This window comes from Dasypus novemcinctus, chromosome 9 (genome assembly GCF_030445035.2).
Source record: "Dasypus novemcinctus isolate mDasNov1 chromosome 9, mDasNov1.1.hap2, whole genome shotgun sequence".
In the NCBI taxonomy this organism is placed as follows: Eukaryota; Metazoa; Chordata; class Mammalia; order Cingulata; family Dasypodidae; genus Dasypus; species Dasypus novemcinctus.
Window position 1 is genome coordinate 2,943,720 of NC_080681.1, and position 7,368 is coordinate 2,951,087.

A 7,368-nucleotide genomic window follows, 5' to 3' on the forward strand; every position below is an offset into this window, starting at 1 on the left:
TCATTAATCTTGTTGCCCAGGTTACTTGAGATATCAAGTCTGGGTTCTGCTGGAATGTTATGTTTCCCAGAGAGATTAGCCACCTGCACGTTTATCTCTAGGGACAGCATGACCCAGTCGTCAGAAAGTAACTTGTTTCCATGGAAACAACATGCCTTTGTTTCCCACAACTCCAATATACCCCATCCTCTCCCCCCCTCACATTATCCCCTATTAACAACAAAATATATTAGTATGGTACAAATATTGACATCTGCTCACTGATGTTCCTAGCAGCATTATGTATGATTGCCAAAAGTTGGAAACAACCCAGGTGTCCATCAACTGATGAATGGTGTTACAACCCAAATCCTGAAGGACATGAGATGGTGAGGCTGCAAGACCAAAGAATACACCTGGCATTTATTCAAGCATAAGCTTTATTGGGACTTACAGACAGGAGGAAATCTTTGACACCAGCTGTTCAAAAATGAAGCTAGCACTCTACACAGAGATGAGAAAATAGGGGGTGATATAAGGGGTAACAAGGACATTCCATAGGGATGATAACAAGGCCATTTCAGAGGGTATGATAATAGAGTTCCTGCTACATCCCATGACAGCACGCATGGGGTTTGGTGATGTTTTCACTAAGCTCATAGGAATGGCTTTTACTGCTTTGCGAAGATCATAGTTTATGATCACATTTATCTATTCTCTCCCCTTAGGGGAGGGTTGTTAACCTTTAATTCATATTTAGGTCATGTAGGTAGCTACATGCTGAGAACCTGGGGGAACCCTGGGCCCCATAATCCATCCCCACATAGCAGCCTAGGTTGACTATAGGACAAGCATTGCATCCACATTCCACAGCACCAGTATAAAAGACAACAGAAAAACAGGAGTAATATACACACAACATTGAACAGTAATGAGGGCACAGTTCCCACCTTGTGATGCAGGTAGAATATCTAAAGCATACTATTTTTGTAAAACTACTTTTTGTATTTGGGCAGTTTCTTCATTTAGTAAGGAAATTGCTACTTTGGAGTCATTAAGGGCTTGAGCAGTATGGTTAGCTAAAGCTGTTAGGTGTTTTTCAGTGACAATTGCAGCACCACCTGGCACAAAAACAGCCAATGGGTAAGACCACCAGGGCCCACACTTTACACTATATCTAGCCTTGATAGTAAACTTATACAACTCAGGGGCTAACTACCCCACAACATGGATTCCCTCTTGTCTTTCTACACAGACAGGGACAAGACAATCTAAGGTGACAGATTCAGTCATTAGCCATCCTAAGCCATTATATTCAGCATATCCTAAAAAAGACCTGGGCTTATTCACCTGTTCCCTTACAAGGGAAAAATAGAATAGCAAGTCTAATTGAAAGAAAGCAGCTGAATCTCAGTCTTAAATGAGAAAGTCTTGTTCCAAACTTGTCAATGCGTCATATTCTGCCATGCCAGCGAAGTGTTCCATGGTGCCCAATTTGCGGGAGTTATGACCCAAGGAAAGCAAGTAGCACCCAAGGATGGCAGGTTTCTGCAAACTCAACATTGGGTCTGGTTGTGGGAATGAGTTACTGCTGAAGCCCACTGCAGGAAGGTATTGGCTAGGGCACTATGGGCAAAAATAAAGATATTTATGAGAAAAAGTAAGGGATAGGTCATGCTGGTTTAATAAGTAACATTGCAATTAGTAGATAACAAAGTACCAGGTAGGAGAGTCCTATGAGGAGGCTTCAAATACCATAATATTCCCCTTCTAAATTCTCTGAGTTTTCCACAGTACATCAAAAACTAGTTTAGGCATAAAGAGAGTCCACATAGACACACATAAGGCCCCAGGTATTTGCTGACATGTTCGGTTGCCTTTCTACCTTCACTTGTCAGCTTTCAGGGAACCAATGGGGAGGCCTTCCTGTTTGGAGTTATGCAGGACTTCTTCTGAGTCCAGAACTTTGAAACTAGACCTCATGACCATGGTCTTTGGCAGGCTTTATTCTGACAAGGTGCCTTCCTTGTTTCCTATAAAAGCTGCCTCAACTCCCCCCCCAGAGAGTTTACACCCTTATTCTTAAGGGAGACCTGAAAGGCCATGGTCCTTCTTCTGTAGCTGCTTCCTGTTGGGTAGGGGCAGTAGTCCCTGCCTGATGGGTTGTGAAACTCTCTGGCTATTTTTTTTTTTTTTATGTTTTAATTTGCATTATTACTATTTTTTTCCCAAATTCTACTCTAAAATATGGAACGCTTCAAAAATTTGCGTGTCATCCTTGCGCAGGGGCCATGCTAATCTTCTCTGTATCATTCCAATTTTAGTATATGTGCTGCCAAAGCGAGCACATCTCTGGCTACTTTAATGAGGTTGAGGGGATACGGGGCCAGCACCATTGTTGGAACTATATGAAATTCCTACATGACTAATACCTTGTTTTGGAAGACATTGATTCTGGAAGAAATAAACTTCAACAGCAAGTTAAGCATATGGTAAGCAAAATAAAGACAATATCTAAGAAAGCCATTCTTTTATCTTACAAGCATGTTCATTAATTAGGAAATGAATTAAGTTTATAAAGACTTTTAACATGTTCAATATCCTTCTCCATATGATCTAGAATAGAAAAGATATAATTGTATTTATCAGGTATTTAATATTAATATTAATATTAATCAATACACAAGTTCCTTTTTGAGCTGCAGTTAAAATATCTAAGCTTTAAGTTAAATACCATATGTCATAGTTTGATACGGTTATGAATTCCAAAAATAGATATTGGATTATACTTGTAATCTGATTTGTACCTGAGCATGATTGAGTTATGATTAGGGCATTGAGTCCCCACCCCTTGGTGGGTGGAGACTCACAGATAAAAAAGCATGGGAAAGAACAGAACTGTAGGTTTTTGATGTTGGAGTTTTGGTGTTGCAGTTTGATGCTAAAGCCTTAAGCTGGAGCCCTGGAAAGTAAGCTCACAGAGGAAACAGAAGCAAGCCCCAGAAAGAGAAAAACCCTGAGCCCAGGAAAAAGAAGACTGAGGAAGGAAAGAACCCAGGAAGCCTGAACCCTGACAGACATTGGCTGCCATCTTGCTCCAACACATGGAAATAGACTTTGGTGAAGGAAGTAACTTATGCTTTATGACCTGGTATCTGTAAGCTCCTACCCCAAATAAATACCCTTTATAAAAACCAATCAATTTCTGGACAGAAATAACTTTCGCCATACATACAAGTTATTTCTGTCCATGGGAGAAGGCCAATTATGTCTATTTAGATTCTATTCTCATTACTTTGGTAATTATTGTCCCCTTGGTAGGTCCTTCACACAGCCAGCAAGCTAGAGTACCATTTAACCTTGGAGCTCCAGTGTTTCACTGGCCTGGTGCAGAGCGCCCTTTGGCTCTGTAAAAAAGCCGGTCTAGAGGCAATGTTCATTGTGCATCTGGCCATATCAAGCCATCACTGGCTGCTGCAGGAGTCTGAAACTGCAATCTACTCTCCCATTCACTTCAATAGCATGTCCAGAAATGTGGTACATATTTTTATTATTTTAGAGGTTGTAGTGACCGCCTTAGCCAATAACTTAAAGGGAGAGGTACCATGCAGGGTATTTGGGCCTGGTTTGAATGCACAAGAAAGAATTACACTACTGAAGTCTATCTCTGAATTTTTATCATGTACTCAATACTTTCAATGCAGTTTATAACATATTAAATCAGCTTAACTATTTAGTACTTTACTTTTCACTTATATACCTTTACCATGATTACATTAACTAGCGGATATTTTTCTTTAGAAATACAGGAAAAAAAACTACTTTCTCCATTATTTTACGAAAACCTAAAATTCCCAATGGAATTATCTTCCCTTACCACACCACCTTAACATGCAGATTGAGGTGGCCTCTGACAGGTTTCCCTGTTATGAAGTTACTTTTTGTTATCAATATCAATTTGGGTTTCTATTTAATAATGCCTTTCTGGAATTAGCCATTTAAATACATCAGTTTAGAAGATGTTTTTGCAAACTTCCTATAACTAACCATAACCACATAAACTAGTTACTTTATGTCCAGACAAATTTCACCTCTATAAAACACATTCCCTTACTTAATATTATTTTCTACAACTTTCTATATTCATTCAAGTCTTGTCTTACATATTTTCACCTTGATTTTATGAAAACCAGCTATCTTATCTCAGGACAAAGAACATTCCCTTAAACTTATCAAATTTTAGTCAGCATTGACTATGAATTCATGTCCACAGAACTTTTACTTCCTTCTATATCCATTGAAGTCTCACATCCCTCATTTTGTTCTGTGAAGAAAAAAAAAACTATTCATTTCAGTATAGGTAAACCAATTTTTTAAAAGAGCTTTGTAATAATTTCATTAGCCAAAAACTTACAATTTTCATCATCTTAAAGATTTAATACATATAATGCTGTTAATTTATTAGTATCCTATAAATCTAGGAACATTTCATCCAAGCTAAATAAAATTGAAACCCTAAGAATTTATGCAAGAAAGGCTCTTTTTTCTTCCTTCATTCACAGGAGGATAAACCTCTTTTTTCTTTAATAAAATTCTAAAATTATGATTAACCTTAATAACATATTGACTTCCAGCTTCTGGAATATATTGTCTTTGATATATTTGTTTTAATCATAATTTAGAAAAGATCTTGTCATAGCTTTCAAGGACTATTTTGTTTATGTACTGAAATTTGGTAATTGGATTACTAATTGTCCTCATTTTAAGGCTGTTAAAATGTTTAAATTGGGAGATTACAAGACAAACTATGTTCTTAATTCCCCATTCTAGTAGATAGAGTTTTATACTGAACTTACATTTTCCCTATCTTGTCACACCTAGTCCTTACTCCATAGCTCTTGCAAAGAGAAGGAGGCCCTGAGTTGGGGGGGGAGGGGAGAGGGGGGCTAGGGGTATCAAGAGCTTCGGAAAAACTTTTTTCTCTTTCTTAATAATTTTGATATTCATATTTCTATATGACCTTTCTATCCTGCTTAGCTACTCTAATTTGGGCCCCAGGAATATTGATTTATATATATATAAGTGCATATTTAATTTTTAACAATTTGAACAGAGCTCCTTTAAGGATTTTTAAATGTTAGTTTGATATTACCAACCTGAGATATGAAAATATCCACTGAACAAATAGGCAGTCACAAAATGAGAGGTGCAAAAACACACAACTCACTAGTGTTACTTACAGTTTTCATTCTCTTACAAAATAAGTTTAACTGTTGTATTCATCAGCCAAAGGGGTGCTGATACAAAATACCAGAAATTGGTTGGCTTTTATAAAGGGTATTTATTTGGGGTAGGAGCTTACAGATATCAGACCGTAAAACATAAGTCACTTCCCTCACCCAAGTCTCTTTTCACGTGGTGGAGCAAGATGGCTGCCCACATCTTCCAGGGCTCAGGCTTCCTGGGCTCCTCTGGGCTCAGCTCCTCTGTTTTCTCCACAAGGTCAGCTGTAGACTATCAGGTGAATGGCTCTGTCTCTTTCCCCAGGGCTCCAGCTTAAGACTTTAGCATCTAACTTCAATTTCAAAACTCCAGCATTAAGAACCCTCAACTCTCCTTTGCCATGCCTTTTACCTGTGAGTCCCCACCCTAATGACGTGGCCCAATCAAAGCCCTAATCATAGCTTAATCATGCCCAGGTTCAGACCAGTTTATAAACATAACCCAATATCTATTTTTGGAATTTATAACTATGTCAAACTGCTACAACTGTAAAATAATATTATGTTAAAGATCTCTTTGAAGGCTATTTCCAATTAATCGAATCTGCACTGTGACGATGCAGTTTTGCACACAAATTTCATTCTTTTTCGTTATAACCAAATTGTTCCCAATGCTTTAAAATACAATCTATATCATTTTCCTTTCCTTCAGAGCTTTGCTTATTTCCCATTTCCACTTTGACAGACCTCAGATGAACAGTGCTAATTCTAGTACATTCTCATTGAGGTCACTGAAGTCTCAGGGAAAACTGGTTTATCTCATGATCTGCTTCTTTCAGAATTCCTGATGCTCGGGGTGGGAGGTTCCTTACTCCCCAGTCCTCAGAGATAACAGGACTCTGGCAGCCACTGGACTGGAAGAGGGGAATTTGAACCCCAAGGGCCAAGGATTCCACCAGACAGTAATCTCCTCAAAGTTCGTGGGGTCCCTCTGGGCTTTTGCTACACCTGGATAGTCATGATAGAAAGCAAAGTTATTAACACCAGTGGAAGGACCAGAGACAGGGGTGCCTCAAACTTGCCTTCCCCCCAAGCCTTGGGGAGAAGAAGTTTCCACTGATCCTAACAGGGGATAATAGTGTAGTTACCATTACAAAGGTGAGTTCAGTCTTGAAATAATCATAAGGAAAGGTAAAGTTCAGTTTAGAATTACCATTACTATAGTAAGCATACAAGAGCTGAGGCTAGACCTGAAGTAACCATAAACAAAGGTAAATGAGCCTAAGATTACCAACACAACAGTAGCTCTAGGCCAAATCCACCCAGTGATAGCAATTTCAGATATTATCCTTTTGCTGTTTTATAATATATTGGCAACTATATAATGATATAATGATCTTAACTCTTAGTTATGATTTCCAATAAGTTTTTTTTATGATTTTTTTCCTTCTTTATTTTTTTTAAATGTTACATTAAAAAAATATGAGGTCCCCATATACTTCCCACCCCCCTCACCCCACTCGTCCCACATCAACAACCTCTTTCATTATTGTGGCACATTCATTGCATTTGGGCAATACAGTTTGGAGCACTGCTGTACCACATGGATAATGGTTTACATTGTAGTTTACAATCTCCCCCAGTCCACCCAGTGGGCCATGGGAGGACATACAATGTCCAGCATCTGTCCCTGCAGCACCACCCAGGACCACTCCAAGTCCTGAAAATGCCCCCACATCATATCTCTTCTTCCCTCTCCCTACCCTCAGCACCGTGGCCACTTTCTCCACATCAATGCTGCAATTTCTTCCATTTTAAATTTTTACTTCAAAACAAATTTGGCACTTTCATTTATTAACTAAGCACCTGAACTATTTTAGTAGTAACACTAATGTTGCTAAGTTTTCCCACTTTTCCAGCAGTTGAATTAATTCCACTTGTGCTGTATTATAGGGCATACCCTTGGGAGCTCATCATCCTCTTCCACCTCCCATTCTGCCTCTTTCTCCTCACCTGAGGAGGAGTCTATAGGATCCCACGCCTTAGTGTCCCACCTGGGGGTGGTTAATATCCTCCAGACCTGGACTGCAGGCAGCCTTTGGCCTCTAGCTCAAGCATATCTACAAGCCAGGCTTTCTAAGTGATTATCAATTTGGTTAGTTAAGGA

At 38.9% G+C, this 7,368-nt stretch overlaps 1 non-coding gene across 1 annotated transcript; it reads right to left on the bottom strand.

Moving 5' to 3' along the window:
• Positions 1–2,220: 2,220 nt before the first annotated feature.
• On the bottom strand, positions 2,221–2,327 carry LOC111764190 (U6 spliceosomal RNA). The gene has a single exon (XR_002796870.1). It is a non-coding gene; the product is annotated as a U6 spliceosomal RNA (small nuclear RNA).
• Between the last annotated feature and the right edge of the window lie 5,041 nt (positions 2,328–7,368).